Source organism: Gopherus flavomarginatus, chromosome 6, assembly GCF_025201925.1.
Source record: "Gopherus flavomarginatus isolate rGopFla2 chromosome 6, rGopFla2.mat.asm, whole genome shotgun sequence".
NCBI lineage: Eukaryota > Metazoa > Chordata > Testudines > Testudinidae > Gopherus > Gopherus flavomarginatus.
This window is the reverse complement of record NC_066622.1, coordinates 80,444,660-80,471,863: the sequence shown is the minus strand read 5'-3', so window position 1 is coordinate 80,471,863 and position 27,204 is coordinate 80,444,660. Positions and strand designations below refer to the sequence as shown.

Genomic DNA, 27,204 nt, shown 5'->3' with positions numbered 1-27,204 from the left:
AAAAACAGAAACAAAAACAGAAAACAATCTTATTTACTATCAATATAGATCTTCAGCACACCAGCAACTCTGAAAACTGAGAGGATCTAACTGAATAATGTTAGATTAGATTTTAGACTCTGTGTACTACAGCACTTAAACCAAAGTGTACCCAATATCATGACGCTACAGTAAATTATTTCTGCCTTCTTTAAGTCACCAGAAGACCACCAGCTTTTCTCTCTATTGCTCAAAAATGACCACATTTCAAATAACTTCTAACATACACAGGGTTTCAAGTGGTGTCACACTGTAAGACTCAGTATGAATAAGTAATCATATCTGGATCTAGCAATATCTTAAAGGCCAAACCAAAATTTATATAGTTTGTACACCAAGAAGTAGAGTGACTGCAAAGTTACTTTTAATATCACACTACTATGAGCTGGGTGAAATCTGGTTATGCTCCCTAGGGTGTCAGGGCTGTCACCACCACCTCCCACTAGTGTTAAACTCTTGTTTATGAGCTGCCTGAAACTAACAGCCTCTGGCCACACAAGCACTGTCTTCCAGGTCTCCGCAGGCCTTGCTCTCTCTGTGCAGACAAGCAACAGGCATATACCAACCCCCGCAACCTCCTTGACACATCTGTCACTGGACACTCCCAGAAATTAACAGGTTTGCAGGCCCCAAAGGGCTAGTATGCACACAGCTAGACTGGTACAATTCAGGATCAGGTCCTTGATAACTTCACAGCACAGAGATAGATTTATAGTGAAAACAACCGTAAGTTTAATAATAAAGATTAGGATCTAAAAGAGAGCAAATAAGGATAACAAGTGGGAACAGAAATGGTTACATAGAAAACAAGGAGGTATAACATGCTTCTCAGAGTCTCAGCTTACTGTTTACAGGCAAACAAATCATCTGTCTAAAAGCAATCTTGTCTCACCAAAAGATTTTTCACAGCATTTCCAACCAAGACAAGTTGGGATCCTGTTTTCATGAATGTAATTGCGCTGATCATTTACTCCCAAGGTGCAGGATAACTGGGTGCTGTCCTTGTTCCCCAGTTACAAGTAAACTTTTAAAGTATACTCCCCACACACCAGTGTTTTATTCTCCAGTGTGCTCTTTACTGTTGATTTCACATCCCTCAGCTGGTTCAGTATGTAATGGGTTTCCACTGTGTTGGCTTGATTTAGACATGAACACACAGAGAGACTGGAGAGTCTACATCCCTTTGTCTGACAAAACTTGTTTGACAAATCTGCCTGGGACACAAACTCTAAGACATTTTTGCACCTACACGTAACTCCTTAAAATCATCATACATACATCTCACAATGATTATAAGTATCAAGAGGACATAAGCTTTTATTAGTCACCTTTTTTAGACAAATACTATGAAAGCAGCCCGTTAGGAGTTGCTGTTACAGAAGAGTGAACCTTTTGCCAGTTGGCATTGCAGGGTTCTTAGGGTCACAATGGGTTCAGATAGACAGCATGCAGCATAGAGATTTCCATTTGGTTATTCTGTATTCATGTTTCCCAAAAGCATCTGAGATAAAATACACCAAATAAGTCATGAGGTAAACAGACAACCACAATCTAAACAAGACACAATTTTGATCCCTGCAAATACAGGGTCCCTGCATCCCTTACTCCCATAAATAGTTCTGCTGTGCCTGTGCAGTGGTTGACTAATCACCCTTGAAGAAGAACACCCACATAATAAAAGGCAGTAACTCCAGCACAAGTTTGGTGTCATCACTGAAAAACACTATGCACTTAAGCCTCAATCTTGCAAACTTTAATTCACATGTGTAACTTCATTCACAAAGTTATGGATGTGCTATGCAGAGTGGCACCCATAACTCATAGCCCTTCCACCATGGGGATTTACAGTGTACCCAAGAGGGTGACTAGTGAACTAATTCCTGCTGTGTTAGGTCTTGTTTAAGTGACAGGACAAGAAAAGGCGATGGAATTTTGTAAAGTAAGTTGACAGCTATGGGAACAACTACTTTCACTGTCAAAGCAAGGCCAGTATAAGATAGGACACTGTTTTCTCATTGATTTAAAAAAAAATGCATTCTATTCCTGTAAAACCCCGAACAGCTTGAATCTACCATTAGCAGGAGGGAGTCAGGCCTAAAACAGCCAAAGATATGACCTGTGCAATAGCAGTATAATGTCATGTAACAAGTTAATGGCTTTTTATTCTTATATTGGTGCAGGCCATTTGAAAACCCTCCCTATATTAAAGGGGGAGGGTGGAGGGGAAAGAACACAGACACACTCACTCAAACCAGGCTCAGTGAAGACAAATACTTTCCCAAACAGAAAATGATCCCAATTAAACCATCTCACCAGTTCCATGAAGAATGCAGGTATAAGAAGAGCAGGGTGAAACAGGCACCCACTTGCTTGGAAGGGACACCATAAGAGAGACAGAGAAACAACCTTGCTCACCAGTCCTTCTCCAGAAGGCACAAGCGGCAAACATCCACGAATGGTGGAAAGATGTGGCTGTCCCAGATCCAGTTTCTGGAGCTGTATGCCAGCCCACATCCCTGGAGGTGGCCTACTGATATTTCTGTCCCCCCACTGAAAGCAAAGGAAGCATGGTCAGAGTTCCCTCTAGCATTCTTATTTGTTAGCTGCACTCCTTACCAGGGGCTACTCTAGAGCCGCAGTGACTGTTGCCTGGCAGTTGCTTCTGCCTCATACCAGAGTTGCATCAGATCGATCACCAACTGTTGCCCCTATCGAGAGGGGTTTCAAACCCTTTCTTCCCCCAACAACTGCTTCAGGATCCTCTCCAGCATGAGTGCTACAGCCACTACCCCCAACAAAGCTTGATTAACGTCTCCTTAGCCGTAGCCACAGCCTGCATGCTGCCTTCTACCTTTGCCCCACACTCTTTGGGTCTGCTGCTCGTCTCTGTTTTAATCAGAATGGTGGGGTGACAGAAATGAATGGTCTTCAGGAGCCCTTCCAGATCTGCTAGAATTTCCTTTGGACTCGAGTAAAGCTAGAGAAGTTACCATGCTATTTTGAAATTACTGGAGTTCTATTCTCAGTCTTCAGTTGTTACAACTGAATCAAATGTATTACCATCCAGGGTGGTGATAAAGACAGAAACAGAAAGGAAAGAAAAGAGTTCTACCATATTAAGAACAATAACAAACTGTTGTCTTTTTAATCTATTTCCTTGAAGTAGCAAAGGTTTCTTTTACCAGTGGTAAGTGAGAATTCTGCATTTCCCACAAGGGACTTGACAAATCACTGTACTTCTGAATTACTACCTACACCTTGCGAATCACCACATGCCTGAGAAAAAACACACAATATGTTCAAGAGAGACCTCAATGGGACTACTGTGGAGTTTCAAAGGCTGATTTCATGAAGTGAGCAATTCAGCAGCTCCACACCAAGACTCTTTAAAGATGATTCACAGTAGGTCCCACCTATGTTAGCACAGTTGGCAGTGACTGCTCAACAGTTATCAAAGTACAACTTTAAATCTATGTGAAACAAATGGGCAAGGTAAGCCCATGTTCTCATCAATATACCACTGGGATACCCACATTCTCAGGAAAGGGCATGGACTGAATGAGTTGGAGACTGAACGGGTTTCTCAGCCATGTATGTAATTCCTCCAGATCAGCCCAGGGGTAGGACGGAGGAGCAATACAAAAACATTCGCACCTACGTCACTGCACATTTTGTGACATATGCAGGACCATGGTCTCTAGCACCATTCACCAACATTAAGTCAGAGAAAATCACAAGCAAAGGAAAGAAAATGTCTGAATGCTTATTTTTAAGGGAAACTTTGCATTAGGATTACAGAGGAGGAGGGGAAGGGATAATATGTTAAATAGCATGATATGGAGCAGCCAATCATCATCAGCTCGATTGCTATATCCACAGAAAAATCCAGGTTTTAATTCCAAAAATCCTGTATTATTTGTATCATTATTAAGCAGCTGAACATTTGTTTCCCAATCACTGTGTTCTGTGCTCTTTGGGATAGTTCAGTCCCTGTGGGTTTGGGGGATAACACTAATGCTCATTAGAGAGCTTCTAGTGAATACCAGCACAGTCCATGAGAGCCAGTTGTTGTGCAACACACTGGAGTGCCCTAAAATGTAGACTCCTCAAGTACGGACTAAAGCACTACGTAGACAAGCTCTTGGTTTATTAAGAAGTCCCTAAATACATACTGGGGGACAACAAACACCAAAGCCTTTAACTGTGTCTGTACAAGCTTCTAACTTCCCCACCCAGTGTCAAAAGGTCAATTAATTCCATCTCTCAGTTTACAAGCAGCCCTGATTGATCATTTTCCTTTTGTAGCACCACCATGGTAGTTCATTTTGAAATGCTTCTTATACTTTCAGTCAATAAAACATTTTTGACAATACACACATTATGATACTTACTTTGAGACACACTGTAAGAACAAGATGTTTGCATAAGGAAAACATCTTCAGCTGACATCAAATTAGGTCTATGAGCTCTTGGAATATATGATTCAATTGAATGGTTATGATTTAATTATAATATTTTTTATAAAGTCATTTGGAGAACAGATAAAACAGCCTCCATACAAATATCATGGATGTTTTCCAGAGTTCAATTACTTCTCAGAGGTTTAGAATATTCTATTTTAAAAGGGCATACGTCCAACACAGCCCAAACCTTGCAAAATTTCAGCCTTTAATATTTAGCCTTTTTGTCTTAATTACTCTGAGTAGGTTTTTTCAAAGAGTCAAACAGCACTAAAATAACCTTGCCTTTTTCTTTGATATGAAAACACAGTGTCATATTTAAGTTGTCTAAAAAAGAAAAACCAAACATTCTTAACCACGATGGCAATTTGTATTACAAACACCTGCCTTGTTTACTGTTTGTTGTATAACAAACTTTATAAGGTGGGGCCTTGGAGAATGTAGCAGCCACCTTCTGTGGTCTAAGGATTCAGGAATTCTCTCCACCTAGCTTGGGGAAAAAAAAAAAAAAAGAATACAGAAGTCTTTCGAAACCTCTATTGCAAATACTTGTATTTCTGTTCCAGAGACTGCAAAAGAAGGGGAAAAACTACAACAGCAATACCTAGCTCTTAAGGAGACCGTTTCATACACACTAGGATGGAAAACCCCAGTGGCTCTCAATCTTTCCAGACTACTGTACCCCTTTCAGGACTCTGATTTGTCTTGTGTACCCCCAAGTTTCACCTCACTTAAGAACTACTTGCTTACAAAATCAGACATAAAAATACAAGTGTCATAACAAACTAATACTGAAAAATTGCTTACTCACTCATTTTACCACATCATTATAAAATAAATCAACTGGAATACAAACATTGTACTTATACATATTTCACTGTACAGTATACAAAGCAGTATAAACAAGTCTGTATGAATTTAGTTTATACTGACTTCTCTACTGCTTTTTATGTAGCCTGTTTTAAAATTAGGCAAATATCCAAATGAGTTGGTGTGCCCCCTGGAAGACCTCTGCATACCCCTGGTTGAGAAATACTGGGTAGAAGAGACCTTAGTAGAAGCTGTATTTGTGAAACCTATGCAGTAACCCTATATCAATGTGCTCTGTAAGCAGGGTGATCAGATCACTACACTAAAATATTAGGACACACTGGGGTGCCATCAGCCCCACCCACAGTCCACCCCCGCTTCTCCCAGGTTCTGCCTCCACTCTGCCCTAGGTCCTGCTCCCTTCCCGCTCGGCCCCCCCCCCCCACCAGGCCCTTCCTCAGCCCCCGGCCTGCCACTGGCTTGCTGTGTTCCTCCTCAGTCCCCCACCCACCACTCGCCTCCTCGCCCCTCACCTCTTCACACCCCCCCTGCCCACCCGCCACTCACCCCTACGGCACTGACTTTCCCTCTGCCAGGTGGATGCTCACCCACCCCCCGTCCCTTTCTGCCCAAGCATCTGCCCTCACTCCAGCCCCATTCCACCCCCTTTCCCCAAGACCCTGCTCCTGCCCTGCCTCTTCTCTACCTCCTCCCCTGAGCGTGCTGCGTACCTGCTCCTCCACCATCCCCCTCGGAAAGCGCTAAGCACTGCCAAACAGCTGTTAGGTGGCAGGAAGTGCTGGAGAGGGGAGGAGCAGGGATGCAGCATGCTGGGGGAATGGAGGGAGGAGGAGAGGAGGAAGCTTGGCTGTAATTTTTCCCCGTGGGTGCTCCAGTCCTGGAGCACCCATAGGGTCAGCGCCTCCCTCCCACTCGCCTCCGTACCCAAATATCGGGACAAATGGTGTCCTGATCATACATTGATTGGGATGCGGGACAAAGGGTTAAATATTGGGACATCTGGTCACTCTATTTGTAAGAAGCTAGCTAGATTTGGCAAGGCCACGGTCAACACACAGTTAACTATCAATCCACATATAATCAGTCAACAGTTTTTTATGGAGACTAGTGTAACAACAGTCACTACAACTCCCTCAGGTCTGAATTGTCCAGGAAGTCAACATGCAAAGTACTGTATTCAATAGTCACACTTTGACTATGAGCTTTGTTCATTAATGACGGCAAAGAGTTACTGCTGTGCCTCAACTAATTCCTCACAGGCACCAAGTTAACTGTATTTAAAATCAGAAATCTATGCATTCCACAGTAACTAAATTTTACTAAAATAGTCAAAAGGTAGTTAAAAAAAAGTAACGCTTTGTCTACACTAGAAAATTAAGTCATCTTAACTACGTCACTGAGAGGTGAGAAAAAAAAAACCCATTGTAGACAGTGCTACACTGTCTGCTTCCGTTGACTTAGGGGAGGTAGATTATTTACATTACCCGGAAAACCCCTCCTGCTTCTCTAGCTCGTGTCTTCACTGAAGTGCTACAACCCTTACAATATGTGACCCTTCCATCAGCACATGTCAAATCAACAAAACAATTTTGAAAAGAACATGGTCAATTTACATCTTTAACATAAAAACACTGGGCAGAATTCAATTTTTAAAAATAATTTTTAAAGATATTGATGTTCATTTTAAACTTTTTTATTGTATCAATTTAAATTTTAACAGTTGTATGAAATTATGCCTGGGAGACAGCTATTTGATGACGACACTGAGATTCAAAAAGTTTTATTAACCATTAAAACAAATTATCAACATCATGTACCAGAATATATTTTACACATATATATTATCCTAAAGTCAACAAATCATATCTGTTTTCACTATTCATTTGCTTGTCCATTTGTAAAAAGCCTAATTTAAAAGTCTAAATTATTGGATTTTGACCCTATCAAGCTCCCAAGCAACATTTTTCTTACTTTACTATCTGTAAACGTTGTCAGTTTGTGTGTATATGGTGAAATCAACATTTACTGACATTTACCAATACAATCCTTTTAACCCTAAACATACCATTTCTGAGACAGTCTCCTTTCCATATCATCTCCAGATTTTTATCATTACTATTAAAAAAAATTGTTCCATCAATTTTGAGTCTTTTCAGCAATGGAGAAACTGGCTGACTTTACAGGTGTCCAGTTTGATTATATCCAAAGTTTTGTCAAATTTAGCGGGTTCTTGTAATTTAGTACTTGTAACAATCCCAGGTACAATATTTTCAGACAAAATGTGGTTTTCAGGCTAGAAGTGTCCCTTTATAAACAACACTGTGCAGGCTGAACAATGTTATTGAAGATCAGCCCAAACCAAAACCCACTTCCCGCAACTCCCATTGGCCGGAACGGCGAACTGCAGCCACTGGGAGCTGCAGGCGACCATGTAAATGTAAACAAACTGTCTCACGGCCCGCCAGCAGATTACCCTGATAGGCTGCGTGCGGCCTATGGGTCGCAGGTTGCCCATCTTTGCTCTAATGGAACAAACTGAAACTGTGCCTCAGAACTCCCTGGACTCTGTATCCAAGGACCATCTTCCATTGTTCCCATATGATGGCTGTTCAGTGGCTTCAGTGAGAGAATGTGGTATTACAATCCAATGCCTAGCTGAGAAGACAAAATCTGAATGTTTTTGGAAATTTTTATTAATCAAAAAAGTCTGTTTTGGGTCTGTTTCACAGCGGGAGTTTCGAACCTCTGTCTATCAAACCCCAAGCAAGAATTCCCAACCACCGAGCTAACACCAACACCCCCTTCCTCTGTGGTATTAAAAAAAAATCAACACAGTTTTGGATCCACTGGGACTGCATTTTTCAGTCTAAAACTATTTGCCTGAAAAATTTTGCCACGCTCTAGATAGGCACTGGTGTAGACAGGGCTCTAGTATTATTACCACCATGAAACAAAAGCCTGTTCAGACCAAGTTCTCATGTCATAATACCTGAGCCCCATCTACACCAATTGTTTAGCACTAGTGCAGCTGCCGCATGGCTGGCTTCTGCAGTAATATGGATACAAATTCTCTTAGGGTTAATGCACCAGAGACCAGCTCTCCAGCTTGTAGCAGACATCTACTGCTTGGATACCTGAAACACATGCAATTCCTCCCTTTAAAAAGACAGATAACTTGTTGACAGACTAGCTCTATATCAATGGTCAGAGGAAGCTTTATAAAAATCAGAGGGCAGAATCCAGAATTAAGACTGGGATGGAAAAACAGTGGAAGCAATACATTGTAAATATTTACTGCTGCCCTTTTCACTACCTATATACCTGCAGCACAGCAGGATATTTCACCCTGGCAGCTACAAGAAGGGAAATACAGTATCTGCATAATATCAGAAGCTGAAAAATACAGTAAGGTCTCTGTTGTTCAGGTCAACAGCAAACCATTCAGCTGAGATGCTGGGGTCAATAGTGGTGTTTTACCGTAATTTAAAGAACTACCTCCATCCATACTATTCATTATAAAAGGCGTGTGAAGGCAATCACCTAAGCATCAGAACACTACTTATTAGTTCTACCTGTGTATTCTATTCCTATATAATTTCTGTATATTGTAGAAAATCTAGCAGGCTCTGTTTTGAGAACCCTGGTGTTTAGTATCAAACTTCAGATATTTGCCTGTACATTTGAATCATCATCGTTATTCTGATGACACTGAGCTCCAATCTTCTCTTTCACAGGTTCTCTCTGTGCTATTGTGTCTTACCTAAGTCCAGACCCAGATGTCAGATCGTTTTCTTCAGCTGAGCAATGACAAAGCTGAGTTTACTGCAGGTGACCTCCTTGCATATTTGTGGTGCCACTGCCTCTAGGTAGGCCCCATGAATAAGGCTACATTTTAGCAATACATTTTTAATAAAAGTCAAGGAAAAATTCACAGACCCATGACCTGTCCACAACTTACTAAAAATACCCGACAAACTGGGCACTACGTGTGCTGGAAAGGGGAGCCCAGGTGTTGGGTGGGGAGTTGTTGCCGGGGGGGGGGGGGGAGGAGGGGAAGAGGGGAAGGGCGCGTGTGTTGGGAGGTGGGCTCAACTTTGCTCCTTACCCAGCTCCTGGGAAGCTCCACGTGCTGCCTCCGCTCTGCCCCATGCCCCAATGCCCAAAGGGGCGGTGCCTGGCTGCCAGTAAAAGCAGCACGTGGAGCTAGGGGAACTGAGGGAGAGGAGCCCCCGCAGGTAAGCAACAGCCCCAACCCTATGCCCTGAGCCCCGCCTCACCTAAACTCCTGCTGCTGGGGGGCAGCCAGTGTGACTGACCCGGGGGCTGTCCGAGCTGCTCAGGTAGCTCCTGGTCCAGCTGCATGGGGCTGCTGCAGAAGTCAGAGAGTAACGGAATTCGTAACTTCCATGACAAACACGGAGCCTTACCCATCAACTACTAAATGACTCCTTCGACTCCATTTTTGCCACAGGATTGTGTTCCACCGCCTAATTTTTTTTTAAACTATATTTCTAGTGCTTATGGTTTGCTGAAAAACCTTCCCAGTGTATTGTGTGTGCAAACAGCTTATGCAATAACTGAAAGAGGGGCAAACTAGTACCTCACTTGTTACGGGGGACATTAACTCTGAAATATAAGCAACAAGAAGTGACAAAATGTTTAAACTCCTTTTCTTACCTTAACGTCTAACTTTTATGCTTATTTTACAAGCTCAAGAACACCCAAAGCCAAAGGTGACCCTAACCAGCGGTCAAGACTCCATCTTTTCTCTACACAGCCCATATAATGCAGTTAAATGCTTATAGCGTTACATTGGGTGTATAAAGTGGCACAGTGAGAAATAAAGTTCTAGGAGTAGTGTAAAACAAATATGATTTGATATGAAAATAAATAAAAAGGGAAAGAGCACTTGTATTATTCACTTTCAGATTTAATTCAGGATAAGCCTCCAACTGTGAATTTCCCTGTAGCTGACACAGGATTTCCTATATGCAGCACCAAAGAGACATACTAAAGAGTACACAGGGCCTGGCCCTTAGAGTCAGCCGCCGTGCTAATATCACAGCTACTCTCTCATCTGACCAACATCTCTGGTCATATCTGTATTCTGACCAGAGCTTCCCTCTTGCCATCTCTGGATCATAATTACATTTCATCCCATGCGACCTTTTTCCCATGCTATCAGATAGTAAATGGTCCTCCAGAGGCTGTATTTACCATAACTGGCTGATTTATGAACTAGTAAATAAAATATTCTGTAGGCTTGACCTCAGGCAAAGAATAGCTGTGTGGATTTTTAAGCTAATACCACTTCCCTCCCACCCCCAAACTATTTTTTAACAACACAGTCATTACACTGGCTTCCCATTAAATATCATATTACATACAGAGCTGCTTTGATGACTTTAAACCCTCGCCACAAATGTGGTTTCAAACAAGCATTTTGATAGTTGTGACACCATGATGCTGGCAGACCAGGTAGCTCACACCAAGGTCCCCATGTTTCAAATGAACACTAACAAATACATAGCTTAAATACATCTCACTCACCTGTGTTAGTATTATTAAAATAGGTATTAGAATTCTAAGCACATTCAGTGTTCAGACGTTATGAAATGCTTGTAAATTGCTGTATGCATTAATGTCATAATATCTGTATCTCACTTTATAAGTAGGGCTGTCAATTAATCACAGTTAACTCATGCAATTAACTCAAAAATCGCGATTAATCGCAGTTTTAATCACACTGTTTAACAAAAGAATACCAATTGAAATTTATTAAATATTTGTGGATGTTTTTCTACATTTTCAAATATATTGATTTCAATTACGACATAGACTACAAAGTGTACAGTGCTCGCTTTATATTATTTTTTATTACAAATATTTGTACTGTAAAAATGATAAAAGAACTAGTATATTTCAATTCACCTCATACAAATACTGTAGTACAATCTCTTTATGGTGAAAGTGCAACTTATCATTTTTTTTTGTTTTTTGTTACATAACTGCACTCAAAAACAAAACTATGTAAAGCTTTAGAGCCTATGGGTACGTCCACACTACTCACCGGATCAGCGGGTGGCGATCGATCGATTTATCAAATCTCGCTCACTCAAAAATAAAACAATGTAAAACATTAGAGCCTATGAGTCCACTCAGTTCCACTTCTTGTTCAGCCAATTACAAAGACAAACAAGCTTGTTTACACTTACAAGGGAGAATGCTGCCCACTGCTTATTTACAATGTCACCTGAAAGTGAGAATAGGCGTTTGCATGGCACTTTTGTAGCCAGCATTTCAAGGTATTTACGTGCCAGATACTGTATGTTAAACATTCATATGCCCCTTCATGCTTCAACCACCATTCCAGAGGACATGCTTCCATGCTAATGCCGCTTGTTAAAAAAAAAACAAACAAAAAACAAACAAAAAAACTTGAATTAAATTTGTGACTCAACTCCTTAGGGAAGAATTGTATGTCTCTTGCTCGGTTTTACCCACTTTCTGCTATATATTTCATGTTATAGCAGTCTCGGATGATGACCTAGCACATGCTGTTCATTTTAAGAACACTTTCTCTGCAGATTTGACAAAATGCAAAGATTGCTACAGCACTCAACCCAAGGTTTAAGAATCAGGAATGCCTTCCAAAATCTGAGAAGGACGAGGTACCGAGCATGCTTTCAGAAGTCTTAAAAGAACAACACTCCGATGCAAAAACTACAGAACCCAAACCACGAAAAAAAAAAAAAGCAACCTTCTGCTGGTGGCATCTGAAAGCTTTGGATGGTTATCGAGCAGAACCCGTTATCAGCATGGACGCATGTCCTCTGGCATGGTGGTTGAAATATCCTATGATACTGGCTACAACAGTGCCTTGTTAATGCCTGTTCTCACTTTCAGGTGACATTGTAAATAAGAAGGAGGAACCATTATCTCCCATAAATGTAAACAATCTTGTTTGTCTTAGCAATTGGCTGAATAAGAAGTGGAACTGAGTGAACTCGTAGGCTCTAATGTTTTACATTGTTTTATTTTTTAATACAGTTATTTTTTGTACATAATTCTACATTTGTAAGTTCAACTTTCATGATAAAGAGATTGCACTACAGTACTCGCATGAGATGAATTGAAAAATACTGTTTATTTTAGTTTTTACAGTGCAAATATTTGTAAGCAAAAAATAAATATAAAATGAGCACTGTACACTTTTTATTCTGTCTTGTAACTGAAATCAATATATTTGAAAATGTAGAAAACACCCAAAAATACTTAAAGAATAATAGAACATTTATTTAACAGCATAATTAATCACGCGATTAATCGTAATTAATTTTTTAAATTGCTTGACTAGTTATAAGGCAATACTGAAGTGTTTGTAACTGTAAGTCATCAGACAAAAGAGAAGCATCGAGTGTGACATATTAGTTTCCAGCAGGAGGTGTTATCTCCTGGCCAAGAAAAGAAGGCCAACTCCACCAGATGAACCATTGTGGAACCTTAGAGGATAGAAGACTTTGCTGACTGCTCCTTCCTCCCCCAGAGATGTGCAAGTGAATTCCTCCCAACAGTTGACTTTGCAGAAGGCGGGAAGGAATCAAAAGCCCTAGCAAGGAGGAACTGTATCTTTTATGCTGCTTGAACTCTGAAGGGCAAAGATCATTAAGCAAAAACGAAAGAATACCAGTGCTTAGTGTAGGTTAGTACTAAAGAACACAGAAAGTTTGTTTATTATAAAAATTTCTATTACTTTTGGAAACTTAAGATCAGAACCGATTTGTGTTTATCTACGTTTACCTGCTTTAACCTTGTAAATAACACTTATTTCCTTTTCCTAGTTAGTAACTCTTTAGATAGTTTATTACAAGTTTGGATATAAGCATTGTTTTTGGTGAGAGATCTAAGATGCAACTGAACTGAGGTAAGGGACTGGTCCTTTGGGACTGGGAGTAATCTGAATATTGTTGTGATTTTTGGTGTAAGAGACCATCTATCACAAGACAGATCGGAGTATCCCAGGGGACTGTCTATGACTCTATGTTAAGGCTAGTACAGTGCTTGAGGAATTTACACTTCATAATTGGCTAGTGAAATCTAAGTACAGAACTCAGAACCAATTTGGGGTTTGTGTCGTGGTTCTTAACAGTCTGCCCTGACGTTGGTACCTATGCTCTTGAGCCATTGCAGGACAGCATGACAGGCTCTCATGATGCAGGACTTCTTGTGACTACTAGGTATAGGATTAGCAGGTGGGATTTCCACAAGAACCTCAGTGAGTCTGGGAACTCTGCCTTGCTCAATAAGGAGATAGATATGAGGCCAAGTTCTCTGCTGGCATAACCCCACTGTAAACAGAGAAAACAGCATCATATGTATTTTAAGGCTTGGTCTAGGACATTTATTTCCGATGACTTACTCAATGGCAATTGTATTTATATATTTTATGGGTTAAGGGAAAGAGCCGCCATGCACACTCCCATGTCTTTTTTTACCCAATGCAGTTTCCCCTCACTTCCTGAAGCATCACTTGCAATTCCTCCTTGAGACACTAGATCCATCCCCTATATCAGAGGTGGGCAAAATACGGCCCGCAGGCCACATCCAGCCTGCGGGACCGTCCTGCCCGGTCCCTGGGCTGCCAGCCAGGGACGCTAATCCTCAGCCCCTCCCCCCCACCCCTGCAGCCATGCCACCACACGAGCAGCACAGCTTGCACCTGCCCACCTCCCAGGCTTTCGAATAAGCTTGTCCTGCCGCCAGCATGGTAAGGGGGCGGGGGAAGGGGGGTTGGATAACAGGCAGGAGGTCCCAGGGGGCAGTCAGGGGAGAGAGGGCAGTTGGTTGGGGAGGAGGTTCGGGGGGGGGTAATCAGGAGACAAGGAGCAAGAGGACTGGATAGGGGGTGGGATCCCAAGGGTCGGGGGTCCCAGGAGGGGGGGGAAGGGAGGAGGGACGATTGGATAGGGAGCAGGATCAGGGGGGCAGTTAGGGATGGGGGTCTCAGGAGGGGGCAGTTAGGGGACAAGGAACGGGGGGCTGGATGGGTCAGGGGTCCTGGGGGGCCTGTCAGGGGGCAGGGGTGTCAGGGGACAGGGTGGAATCCCAGGAGGGCAGTTTGTGGTGGGGGGTCCCAGGAGGGGGCAGTCAGGGGACAAAGGTGCGGGGGGGGGTGGTTGGACAGGTCGGGGGTTCTGAGGGGGGCAGGGGCCAGGCTGTTTGGGGAGGCACAGCCTTCCCTACCCTCCCGCCATACAGTTTTGCAACTCCGATGTGGCCCTCGGGGCCAAAAAGTTCGCCCACCCCTGCCCTATATGCTCCACCTCATGGCAGGGATTCCCATTCATCTGACAGTTCGTTTCTCTGGTTATGTCTACATTTGAGCTGGGAAACATGTCTCCCAGCTCACACAGAGGTACTCACGTTAGTACCTAAAAGACAGCAGTGTGTCCGTAGTGGCATGGATGACAGCTTAGGTTTGCCACCCCAGTACATAGCCAGAGGGTCAGGAAGGATTGTACTCCAGGCCAAGTGGCCGCCTGTGCCACCATGGACACACTGCTATGTTTAGATGCTAGCTCAAACAGAGCTAGCACAAGCACATCTACACAAACTGCTAATCGCACCTCCCAGCATGAATAAGAACATAGAACATAAGAATGGCCATACTGGGTCAGACTAATGGTCTAGCTAGCCCAATATCCTGTCTTTCGACTGGCCAGTACCAGGTGCCCCAGAGGAAATGAACAGAACAAGCAATTGTCAAGTGATCCATCCCATCACCCACACCCAGCTTCTGGCAAACAGAAGCTAGGGACACTCAGAGCATGGTATTGCATCCCTGCCCATCAATGGCTATCAGTCCTCCATGAACTTATCTAGTTCTTTTTTGAACCCTGTTATAAATCCTTCATAACATCCCTGGTAATGAGTTCTAGAGATTGACAATATGTTGTGTGAAAAAGTACTTCCTTTTGTTTTAAACCTGCTGCTTATTAATTTCATCAGGTGACACCTAGTTCCTGTGTTATGTGAAGGAATAAACAACATTTCCTTGCTCACTTTCTCCACTCCAGTCAAGATTTTATAGACCTCTATCATATCCCCCTTTAGTCATCTCTTTTCCAAGCTGAAAAGTCCCAGTCTTATTAATCTCTCTTCATATGGAAGCTGTTCCATATCCCTAATAATTTCTGTTGCCATTCTCTGTACCTTTTCCAATTCCAATATATCTTTTTTGAGGTGAAGTGACCAGATCTGCTCACAGTGTTCAAGGTGTGGTTATACCATGGATTTATATACAGTAACTCCCCACTTAACATCCTCTCGCTTAACATTGTTTTGATCTCACGTCCCTGCTCAATTACAGAATATGCTCCATTTAAAGTTGTGCAATATATTTTCTGTCATATTATCTATCCATTTCTTAATGATTCCCAACATTTTTTGACTGCCACTGCACACTGAGTGGATGTTTTCAGAGAACTATCCACAATGACTCCAAGATCTCTTTGTTGAGTAGTAACAGCTAATTTAAACCCCATCATTTCATACGTATAGTTGAGATTATGCTTTCCAATGGGCATTACTTTGCATTTATCAACACTGAATTTCATCTGCCATTTTGTTGCCCAGTCACTCAGTTTTGAGATCCTTTTGTAGCTCTTGGCAGTCTGCCTGGGACTTAACTGTCTTGAGCAGTTTTGTACCATTTGAAAATTTTGCCACCTCACTGTTTACCCTTTTCCAAATCATTTATGAATATGTTGAATAGAACTGGGCCCGGTGCAGACCCCTGGGGAACACCACTATTTACCACTGACCATATATCCCACCCCTTGTTTCCTATCTTTTAACCAGTTACCAATCCATGAGAGAACCTTCTCTCTTATCCCATGACAGCTTACCTGGCTCAACAGCCTTTGGTGAGGGTCAAAGGTCTGAAAATCTTTCTGAAAATCTAAATACACTATATCCACTCCTTGTCCACATGTCTGTTGGTCCTCTTCAAGAATTCTAGTAGATTGGTGAGGCATGATTTCCCTTTACAAAAACTGCGTTGACTGTTCCCCAACAAATTATGTTATTTATGTGTCTAACAATTTTGTTCTTTGTTACAGTTTCAACCAGTTTGCCCGGCACTGAAGTCAGGCTTACCGGCCTGTAATTGCCACTGTTACTTCCGGAGACCTTTTTAAAAATTAGCTTCACACTAGCTATCTTCCAATCATTTGGTTCAGAAGCTGATTTAAATGATAGATTACATACTATAGTTAGTAGTCCTGCAATTTCACATTTGAGTTCCTTCAGAACCCTCGAGTGAATACCATCTGGTCCTGGTGACTTATTACTGTTCAGTTTATCAATTTGTTCTAAAACCTCCTCTAATGACACCTCAATCTGGGACAGTTCCTCAGATTTGTCACCTAAAAAGAATGGCTCAGGTTTGGGAATCTCCCTCACATCCTTGACCATGAAGACCAATGCCAAGAATCATTTAATTTCTCCGCAAGGGTCTTATCATGCCTGATCATCCAATGGCCCCAGTGGTTGTTTAGAAGGCTTCCTACTTCTGTACTTAAAACATTTTTTATTACTTTGTGAGTCTTTGGCCAGCTGTTCTTCAAAATTTGTTTTGGACTTCCTAATTATATTTTTACATTTCATTTGTCAGAGTTTATGCTCCTTTCTATTTTTCTCAGTAGGATTTAAATTCCACTTTTTAAAGGATGCCTTTTTACCTGTCACTGCTTCTTTTACTTTGTTGTTTAGCCACAGTGGTACTTCTTTGGTTCTCTTGCTATATTTTTTTTAATTTGGGGTATACATTTGAGCCTCTATTATGGTGTCTTTTAAAAGTTTCCATGCAGCTTGCAGGGAGATTTTACTTTTAGTGCTGTAACTTTTAATTTTTGTTTAATTAACCTCCCAGTTTTTGTGTAGTTCCCCCTTTCTGAAATTAAATGTAACATACCTAAGAAGAGCATGTAATGTGACAATACTCTGGAGGGAATTCAGGTGAAGAGGAAACACTTTCAGCTGATTAAAAGGCACATGTATGACCTATGTAATATTTAACAATATATTTCAACATGGTTATTTTTATTAGCCACTCTCCTGGACCATACCAGGAAGCAACCACAAGGCATCACACTGTTGGCTACTGCCCAAAAGAAGTATAGGAAAATGTGTGCGGGGGGGGGGTGTAAATATAGAAGCTTATACTCCTCCCCTCCCACGTAAACATACCCCTCCTGCCCTTTCAACAGTAGTTACTGAGCAGTGAAAATGACACGTATTTCCATTGCAGCCCTGCCCGTGGCTAGGTGCTGCACGGCACAGAAAGACAGCGCCCTTCACACACACACTCCGGAGTTCGCAGTCCCAACCCAGCAATGCCCCAGTCAAGCTACACCAGAAAGCCTGAGTACGCTACAGCCGAGGGCCGAGGGCCGGCCCCTGATTGGTTCTGTCCCGCTGCAGCTCCCCGGGCTTTCCGGGTTGGGCAGCTCGGCCTCGCGCCCGGGAACTGCAGTCGGGGCTGGGAGCGCAGCAGAGGAAGGGGGTGAGGAGACGGGATGGGGGAAGAGGCCCGCCCAGCCCCAGGTGCCGTGAGCGCTCCTGCGCCGCTCCGCCTCGCCAACCCCAGCGCCCCCAGTCCCCTGCGCGCCTCGGCTGGCCCAGCCACCCCTGCAGCCCCGGCTCCTACCTGGGGGACGCGGGGCTCCCCGGAAGCTGAGGCGGCCGCTGCGCCCGTGGGCCGAGACGCTCTGGGGGAGGAGGAGGAGGAGCCACAGCTGCTGACAAGAGCTCTTCCTGCTTCCCCGCTGCGGGCTCGGCCGGGCCCGGGGCGGGGAGGAGGGTGTCACTCGCCCGCAGCAGCCGTGGAAAACATGACAGCGCGTCCTGCAGCCTGGGGAAAGGCGGAGCTTTCTTGAGCCCAGCGGGCTGCCCCGCTCGGAAAGCGCAGGTGTGACTCGCTCCGTGCTCCGGAGAGCTCTGCTGTGACCCGGGCGAGCTCCTGCTCCGCCCGCTCGACGGTTGCCCAGGCAGCAGCGCGTCGGTTTCCCGGGGTGGGTCAGTGTTACAAAGGGTTAGCAGCGCACGCCCGAGGGCCTGGGTGGGGCTTGAAACCTCACCCAAAATAGGCTGCATAACTACGCTGTGACCTGCCTGCATGTGGAGTCAGGGGGTCTCCCACGTACTAGGCTGCATGTCCACTGTCACTAAACCTAAAAGGAAACGGAGAATATTTTATGTAATTTTTTTCTTGCAACATCCTTTTGACTAACTCGCAGCTGACTGAACCCTCCCCAACCTCGGTGAAGTCACCCTGAGGTTGTACAGACTGTAGGTCAGAACAAAGCATTTGGTCAGGCTTTTTAATAGCCCTTTAGAAGTTGAGAAGCCAGCCCCGCCCTCACTAAGTCACTGCACACAATAATAATTACTCTTTATAGTGCCATGGTACTATAGGGTCCCCAGGACTCCATTGTACTAAGCTCTGTACAAGCACAGAAGAAAGACTGGCCATGCTCCAAAGAGGTTGGTACATAGAAGTAATGGTGTGGTAGCCTCAGGCTTTTCATTTTGTTTAGAAAATACTGCACTGATGACATGGTTATTTTGAAAACACCCGTTACATTTACACCCTCCCTTTCATAGACCAAGTAGCTGCTTTTTAGCCCTGATTATCCCTTCTGCTTCCATTCAGATGATAAAAGGTGAGAACACGTCACTGAAAAAAGACACACCCCTGAGCCACATAAGTTTCACAGGGATACGCACTAGTGTGCACAGCACTATGTCTGTGGGAAATGCTCTCCCGCCAGTATAGCTACAGCTGCTGGCTGAACTGGTTTTATGTCAGCTGGGGAGCTCTATCCCATTGGCATAATGTTGGAGTGCTCTTGCAGTGGCAGATCTGTATAGGTATAGCTTGTAAGTGTAGACATGACCTAAAGAGCTGTCTATTATCAAAAATCTCTACCCTATGTAGGCAGGTGTAGAGCATGATGCAGTCACCTCTTCACCTTCTCTTGAATAAACTAAATAGATTGAGGCAGGGGACTGGATGATATGCACCCAAAGAGTTCTGAAGGAATTTAAGAATGAAGTAGCTAAACTGCTACCAAAAATCTGCAATATCTCCTTAACATCAGCTAATGTATTGGAGAGTTGGGAATGTTGCTCTTATGTTCATAAGTGGTGCTGAGGATGATCCTAGGTGCTACAAGCCCATCGGCCTTACTCCACGATGAGGAAAGCTGTTTGCCATAATCATTTAAAAAAAATTATTAGACACCTGGCTGAAAATATGATAAAGGCAAAGCAACACAACTTCTGCTAAAGAAAATCATGACTCTCCCTTCAATCTACTAGAATTCTGTGAGAGCGAGCATCAACAAATCAGTGGATGAAGGTAAACTGGTTAACAATTTTTTTTTGAGCTTACAAAAAGCATTTGATAAAGTCCCTCACATGAGGGTACTACTGAAACAAAATAGTAATGGAGTAAGAATTAAAGTCATGGATTAGAAACAAGCCAAGAGAGAAAACAGGGTACACACAAATGTTAAATTTTTCACAGGCCAGAGTGAGTAGCCTAAAGTTCTATACAGGAACTGCTGATGGTGAAGATTTGTAAACCATCTGGAAGAAGGAAGGAACTGCAATGCATCCAACTTTGCAGATGAGACAACATTATTTAGGTTCATCAAAAACAGTGAAGACTAAGGAACTTCAAAGGGCCGAACAAAGTTAGGTGAATAGGTAGCATAAGGGTAGACTACATTCACTGTTGACAAGTGCAAGGTGATGCACATTGGAAGGAATCATTTAAACTATACCTCCATAGTGCTGGGATCTATATTAACTGTAGTAAGTACTTAGGCACATATGGACCAAAGGGAATATGGAAGCACCATGTGATAGGAGCAGTATAACTTAAGAGGTTTGTAGTATGAATTCTAACTGGGTTGGAGCATCAACATCACTGCTCCAGAGACCAGGAGATTAAGCTAAGTAGCTGGCAAAGTGAAAAGGAGGCATATGTTTGCACAATGGCAGAGAGCAAAGAAAAGCAAAAGTCAGGGACCTTGGGGGAAACAAGAATCCCAGAACACAGAGGGTACAGACTCTAGAGAGAGTAAGTAAGTTAGAGGACAGACTGGGTGTTAAGCAAACAGGCCATTTGAGGGCTGGTTTAAATGTTCAGTGCAGCATCTGGCTCTAGATATAACCAAATAATACTTAGCTCTTATGTATTACTTTTCATCAGTAGATCTCACAGTGCTTTAACAAAGATGAGCTTGACTGATCTCATGGAAATCCAAATACACCTCTACCCCAATAGAACACGACCTAATATAAAACAAATTCGGATATAATGCAGTAAAGCAGTGGGGAGCCCCGGGCCCTTTAAAGCGCCACCCAAGCCCCGCTGCTTCACTGCGTTACATCCAAATTCACGTGGAGCCCCAGGCCCTTTAAATCCCCGCTGCAGCTCTGGCAGCTGGGATCAGGTGGTGATTTAAAGGGCCAGAGGCTCCAGCTGCTGCAGGCAGCCCCGGGCCCTTTAAATGCCCACAGGGGAAGCCAGTCCAACTTTCACTAACACAATATTCACAAACAGGAACTGGGGCAGCTATGGCAGTCTATGGAATAATTCAGGACAAGGAAACCATTGTAGGATGAGCTCACTGACTGCCTTTTTCATACAGGCAGGGAGGGAGGCATTTGGTTAATGCATTTCATTTCTGGACGTCTCCCCACAGGAATGCTACCCTCTGAGTACAGGCTCCTTAGGTACCTTTTACAGTTATACAAGGGACAATTTTATATCCCTCATAGGGTCTGTCATTTGGAGCTGCTGCACTACAGTGTTCATTTTCTTTTTCTAGCTAGTTTATTTGCTGCCTATAGCAACATTTGGGGGAGGAGGGGCCATTAAACTACCTAAGGAGCCTGTAAGAGTTGCATGATGAGTTTGAACCAATTGGTAAACTGTTACAATGAGATTTTCTCATTGTGCTGGAGATATGGGAAACAGTGTTACTAGAGCCTTGTGAGATGCAGCACAGCTACGGCCAGATCCAGAGTCCAGTGAAGTCAGTAGGAATCTCTCCATTGAATCTGTAAGGATGTTTGTGATTTACCCCCAAGTTTGGTTTGCAATCAGTAGGTCTAAGGTCTGAACTTAGTCCCAAAACAGAAAGAGCACACTTGAAAGCATGGTTAGATTAAGGCAAAGGCCATATTGGCTTGTGTCTCGGGCCCCAGATCCTGGAGTCAGTCTGAGTATAATGCAGCTAAGTTTGTTAATGCTCAAAAAGCAGTATGTTACCTTCCTGTTGTGTTGTATAAAGTTTAGGGTAGTGAAGCTCTGGCTTTTCATTCTGTGGATCACTTAGTAAGGGTTGGCTCCTCAACTTCAACTGATACTACTCAAACACCTTGTTGTATGGTCCTTAAAATACTTCACTCAGCAGACTACCAGGAGAGAATTTGATAGCCCACAGCAAATCCAATGAGCTGTCTGTACGTTTTTCTCCCCTTGCTCCTCCTCCTTCTTCTCTAGCTCTCAGATCCAATGTCACATCAATAAACAGCCCATGAATGGTAACTACCTATCAATGAACAGCCCTTGATTTTCTCCTGATCTAGAGAAAAAAAATCCAAAATACTAAAGAAGAATTACTCCTGGGGGATTTCTGCATCACTGCACCTGTGCAGAATTCATGTTGCCCACAGATTTCTTTGCTTCCTCACAGAAAAATGACTTCTGATGGGGAAGCAAAGGGAAGCCACAAGAGTGGTCACATGCCGCTCCTTGGCAGTGCAGGCAGTTCGATTTGGGTGCCCAGAGCAGCTGATAAAAACATAAATCACCACTGGGATGGGAGGGTGGGCAGTTATGCATGTGAGAGCGCGACATTTGGCCCCTCTTGCTTGCTACTGTAGCACAGTCAGCTTAGTGAGGCAGGGTTTCAGGGTGTTTCTGAGGGGTAGGAGTAGGGCAGGCTCTGTTCCCTCAGGCAGAACAGAATGTATACTCCTGGGGAATTCTGCACCACTGTGCAATGCAGAATTTTGCAGAAAGTAACGTGCATGCAGAATTTCCTTTCCCTCACAGAAATGGGCTACAGTGCTGCTAGCTGCCATTAGAGGCCACTGGACCCAGCAGAGTCCAGCTCACACACAGAAGACACTGTTTGGAGGAGAGAGATGGAGCTAGAGGGTTCCTGCCAGCTGCAGTTCCCAACATGCCCTGAGGGAAGGAGAGGGTGGTGTGCAGGAAACTGCATGCAAACCTGGTACCAAACCTCAGGCTGTTTCTCCCTCTGGATCCCTGGGGGGAAGGGGTGTGGGTGTCTGGGCTGGAGGGGTGTCATAAACAGATAAGAAAAGTTAATAGCACAGAAGTACTTTATATCTCTTTGACTGTAAAGGGTTAACAAGTTCAGTAAGCCTGGCTGTCACCTGACCAGAGGACCAATCAGAGGACAGGATACTTTAAAATCTTGAGGGAGGGAAGTTTTTGTGCTGTGCTGTTAGTTTTGGTTGTTGTTCACTCTGGGGGCTCAGAGGGATCAGATGTGCAACCAGGTTTCTCTCCAATACAGGCTCTTATAAATTCAGACTAGTGAGTACTAGGTAGATAAAGCGAGTTAGGCTTATGGTTGTTTTCTTTATTTGCAAATGTGTATTTGGTTGGAAGAAGTTCAAATGTGTATTTTGCTGAAAAGATTTTAATTTGTACTTGTATACTTAGGCTGGAAGGGTGTTCCCAGTGTCTATAGCGGAAAGACCCTGTACCTATTCCATTTTTTTTAAAATTTACAAAGATAATTTTTACTGTTTCTTCTTTCTTTAATTAAAAGCTTTTCTTGTTTAAGAACCTGATTGTTTTTTTATTCTGGTGAGACCCCAGGGGACTGGGTCTGGATTCACCAGGGAATTGGTGGGGAGAAAGAGGCTAAATTCTCTGTGTGTTAGGATTACTGTCTCTCTCAGGGAGAATCTGGGAGGGGAAGAGAGAAGGAGGGGGGAAGGTGCCTTTTCCTCTCTGTTTCAGGATTCAAGGGGTTTGAATCACGGTGATCTTCCAGGGTAACCCAAGGAGGGGAAGTCTGGGAGAGGCAACGGTGAAGGAAAGGGTTTACTTTCCTTGTGTTAAGATCCAGAGGGTCTGGGTCTTGGGGGGTCCCCGGGCCAGGTTTTGGGGGGACCAGAGTGTACCAGGCACTGTAATTCCTGGTTGGTGGCAGCGCTACAGGTTCTAAGTTGGTAATTAAGCTTAGAGGAATTCATGCTGGTACCCCATCTTTTTGGACGCTAAGGTTCAGAGTGGGGATTATACCATGACAAGGGGGCATGGCTGGGCTCCGGAGGGAAGAGAGGGGCATGGGTATCTGGGCAAAGGGGAGCGCTGTGGCTGGGTTCGGGGCAATGGGGGGAGTGCCGGTATCTGGGTCGGAGCAGCCTCACTGGGCTCTGCGTGTACTGGCTAGGGGGGGCCTGTGGCTGGGCTCTGGGAGGGAGGGAGGGTTGTGGGTGTCTGGACCCCCAGCTGGACTCGACTGGAGGAAGGGGCAGAGAAACAGTAATTGGATTGTCATTAGGGTTTCTTCAACTCTCTACTCCTGTGGGGAATTTTTGTGTGCGTCTGTATTGTTACAGACATACTTGCTGACAGGTATTTTGAATTAAATTACCAAAATAATTGAAACTAGTGTGATTATGTAGTATTATTTTGAAAAATAAAATTTGTAGAATTTTTAATTTTTTTTTTCTGGGCTGTTGTCAATAAATCCAGGAGCTACACAAAGTCTATGTCTGACAGGAAGGCTGTATCTAGGGGTTAGAACACCAACCTAGGACATGGGAGATCTAGATTCAAGTCCCTACTCTGCCAGAGACTTTCTGTGAGACCTTGTGCAGGTCATTTTGCCTCTCAGTGCAACTGTTTTATCAATACAGGTAACAGTACTTCCCCCTGCCTAACAGGCCTGTTGGAAGAATAAATGCCTGCAGGACTGTGCAATGCTCAGATACTATGATAACAGGGGCGAGGTCCATACCTAATAGTTTTAGAGTTGTATGCCAAACATTGTTATAGAACATGAGCCATGAAAACTTCCTAAAAGTGAGGGGGCCACCAGTGCCCAAACTGTGGCCCTGCCCCCGTGCCGCCCCTTCCCCCAAGGCCCCAACCCCCACTCTGCCCCCTCTCCCCCACTGCTCGCCCTTAAGGCCAGTAAAAAAAGTGATGGAGTCATGGCCCCCTGGGTCTCCCCATTCTGGTACCGTGTTATAGAATTCTTGCTGCAAAGTGTTATTCTGCACATACATTAGCTTTCTTTCCGCACAGGCAATCACACATGAGGCTTTGGCCTCCTGCGCTGTCATTCTGGCATCTTTCACCATTACTAAATTCACTCAAATATTAGGAAAGGAGCTAATTAGACACTTCAATTTATGCAACATATATATGTTAAAAAAAATCTGTCTTCCTGTGAGAAGCAGATTAAGGTACTTGAAGCTAATTCATTAAGATTTAACAGATGGAAGTGCTGCCTGCTTCTATTTAATTAATATGAACATCTCATTTCAAAATCATATTTCATTCAAATCCAAGTGTTACAATGGGGTTGCGCAGTGTTTTACTACCTTACCAGACATAATCCAGCTTTTGCTGCAGACTTCACACTCAGCATCATGCATTTTCCCTAGAAGGGACTGGCTCAGCCCTCTGCAGTTTTGATTGCTCTATATTTTCCCTTAGCAACTGCTGCCAGCTGAACTTTTCCTGTTATTGCTCTTTATGTAACTTGCTTGGCTCTTCTGCCTAAGGCCATAGGTTCTGCATAATCACATTCAGTCCTGAAATCTAATCTAGTTACATTAGTAACCTAATTATCTGAACCTCCGCCTTATCCCAATCCCTTTCTTGCACCCCACATATCTCATGCTGGGGGACTAGGAAGGGATTTGGATAATGCAGTGGTTAGGATATTAGAACAGAGAAACGTCCAGCCAGGACTGTGATGTGGCTGAGCCCCCAGCCATAGGAATGGCCGCCTACTGCCGAGTAGTTCCTGAGGCAGTACAGGGAACCCTTTGCAGCCCCACCTCCCCGTCTGGCACAACTTGCAGGGAAGGCTGTGGTCCTGGGGGACAGAGTCCTGGCTGAGGGTCTCTTTCCTGCTCTGTCCCGCACCTTGTGCCTGAAGAGATTGGGTATAACTGAGCGAAGGGGGCTGAGCAGAGACCTCCCACCAAACTGTGAGGGGGATGAGGGCCTCGTAGGTCAGCCCGCTGCTCAGTGGCTCCTGCCATCTTGATTATCTGGAGTCCCAATTATTCAATAAAAATACATGTCCAATTTTCAAATTGCACTGTGCAATTTTTGGGGAGGAAATGGGCAGGTGAGTACAGCAGAAGGACCAGGCTGGTACTGGCCCGAATGCCCAGCCATTTCTACAGATTTTATATTGGCAATTCATGCAGTTTTATCAGAAGTCTCATGATAGTTTGTATTTTTCTTAAAGCCCCAGCTCCTGGAGTCTCCTGATGGAAGTAGAAAATTTCAGCTTTCATTTTAAAACAGAAGTTTCTAATTCCAGAGACAAGCTTGCCTAAAATATAAAGAACCCCAAACTCACTATTTTTAAAAATCTCATGCACTTGGGGGACCTGACTTGAGTGCTTGGGGTTGAAAGTACTGGATGCAGAAGTAGTCATTAGAGGACCTTCAGCTGATCACATTTATCTGAATGGGGTGTTAACCCTGAAGGCTAACTTTCATCTAACTATTTTATTGACATCATTTTAACCAAAATGGTACCCCAGGTTTGTGGGTGGGGCTTGGGTTTAATGGTTGGAGTTTAATTAGAAGATTAAACCCTTATCCCCATCTGACTCTTAGATATGGATAGTGAACTGACCTCCAAGCACCTCTTGCCATCTTATCGTACAATAAGGATTTTAAGAATCGGGTCAAGAGTTGAGCACAGGATTTCCTGTTCTTCAGTGATCCACTCCCAGGGTGGTGCATGGAATGTGGGAGTCTGCTTGTGCTTTGCTGAACTGTAGTGTTAGGTTTCAACAGCCTTGCAAGTTCAGGAACAGGATATTTCACCGGCAGCAGGTTGCTGGAAAGGAATGTGCTGAGCAAAAAGGAAGACACTTTTCCCCAGCGCCTTCCCTATGTCAGCATGAATCTCTGCTGAAGCGGAAGTAGGCCATGCTGCTCTAGGCTGATAGCAGGTAGCTCTGGCAACTGTATTAGATTTCCTCCTGTCACATAAAATTTTTTTCACAACCTATAGTAAAAGTGCATGCTGTTTACTGCTAGCATGGGAAAAGCCATGCCTATTAAAAAAACTGGACTAAAGGGTAAAATATAATTCGAATGAGCTGTTGTACAACTTGTGATGCCCTCAGTTTACCCTATGTTACTGATATCCAGGCTGGGGGTGGCATCCAATGTGAAAGGTGCCTACTGGTGGAATCTCTCAGGCAGCAGGTAGGAGAGCTACAGGAGGAGGTGGCTAGGCTGAGGAACATCCACATCCATGAGCAATTCCTGGACAGTATCCATGTGGAGACAGCTGATGTAGCTGTCCCAGATCACAGGACTACTGACACACCAGTGGAGGAGGAGATGGCTCAGGGTGGACACAGCCAGCTGGTTACTTCTGGCAGCAGGCAGTGCTCCACCCCTGCTGCGAACCCTCCTGCTGTGGTAATAGATAACCGTTATGCTCTTCTTGATACAGGAGAGAAGGAATCACCCCCAACAGTTAAGGAGGCAAAGCCTCGTACCCCTAAGGCTGGGAGGTCTGCTGCCACCACTGATAATAAGAAACGT

General features: G+C 43.9%; 1 protein-coding gene and 1 long non-coding RNA gene across 3 annotated transcripts in view; one reads left to right on the top strand and one right to left on the bottom strand.

Moving 5' to 3' along the window:
• Nucleotides 1–18,377, bottom strand: part of ANXA11 (annexin A11) — a 57,124-nt gene extending 38,747 nt beyond the window's left edge. Inside the window, exon 1 of one of the 2 annotated variants that reach the window (XM_050960201.1) lies at nt 18,040–18,377. The gene's annotated coding sequence lies outside the window, so the exon portion shown is untranslated. Of the gene's footprint in view, nt 1–1,367; nt 1,524–18,039 lie in introns of those variants that run through there. The other variant, XM_050960202.1, reaches the window with a different exon arrangement.
• LOC127054338 (uncharacterized) overlaps nt 1–27,204 on the top strand; it is a 788,041-nt gene that overhangs the window by 442,003 nt on the left and 318,834 nt on the right. The gene's annotated exons all lie outside the window — the stretch shown is intronic.